This window comes from Physeter macrocephalus, chromosome 14, assembly GCF_002837175.3.
Source record: "Physeter macrocephalus isolate SW-GA chromosome 14, ASM283717v5, whole genome shotgun sequence".
NCBI lineage: Eukaryota > Metazoa > Chordata > Mammalia > Artiodactyla > Physeteridae > Physeter > Physeter macrocephalus.
The window spans coordinates 20,881,634-20,882,573 of NC_041227.1; the positions used below are offsets into that span (position 1 = coordinate 20,881,634).

Below are 940 nucleotides of genomic sequence, written 5' to 3' on the forward strand. Positions count from 1 at the left end.
AGAGGTTAAGAATCCGTCTGCCAATGCGGGGGACACGGGTTCGAGCCCTGGTCCGGGAGGATCCCACATGCCATGGAGCAACTAAGCCCGTGCGCCACAACTACTGAGCCTGCGCTCTAGAGCCCGTGTGCCACAACTACTGAAGCCTGCGCACCTAGAGCCCGTGCTCCACAACAAGAAGCCACCGCAATGAGAAGCCCGCTCACCGCAACTAGAGAAAGTCCGCGTGCAGCAACGAAGACCCAACGCAGCCAAAAATAAATAAATTTTTTTTAAAAAAAGAAGATGATTCTAAAAAAAGAATCCGCCTGCCCGTGCGCCACTACTGAGCCTGCGCTCTAGAGCCCGCAAGCCACAACTACTGAGCCTGCACTCTAGAGCCCCTGTGCCACAACTACTGAAGCCCGCGCACCTAGAGCCCGTGCTGCACAAGAGAAGCCACTGCAATGAGAAGCCCGCGCACCACAAAGAAGAGTAGCCCCCACTCGCCGCAACTAGAGAAAGCCTGCACGTAGCAACGAAGACTCAACACAGCCCCCCGCAAAATAAAAATAAATAAAATAAATTAATAATAAATAAATAAAATAGTTCTCAAATAAAAAGTTTATTGGAAAAAAAAGTCACTATTTCAAAATAAATAACCCCTGAGACATGTATAGCTGTCCAGACTTAGCAAATAGAAACTAAGTCTTCTCTTAGATTGAAAGAGACAGAGTCCAGGGATGTTGGTAGGGGATCCTTGGCTTCTAATCAAGTGATTTAAAAATTCTGTCCTGAGAATTCAAAGGAAACAGACTGGGGAACAGAAATCAGTGTCAGGAATTACTGCCTTACAGCCATGGGCTGTATACCCAGACCCGTCCCATTAAAACAAATTCCCGGGCTTCCCTGGTGGCGCAGTGGTTGAGAATCCGCCTGCCGATGCAGAGGACACGGGTTC

At 48.6% G+C, this 940-nt stretch overlaps 1 protein-coding gene across 6 annotated transcripts in view; it reads right to left on the bottom strand.

Annotated features, from left to right (window-relative positions):
- Positions 1 to 940, bottom strand: part of MANBAL (mannosidase beta like) — a 46,925-nt gene that overhangs the window by 45,049 nt on the left and 936 nt on the right. The window lies entirely within an intron of this gene.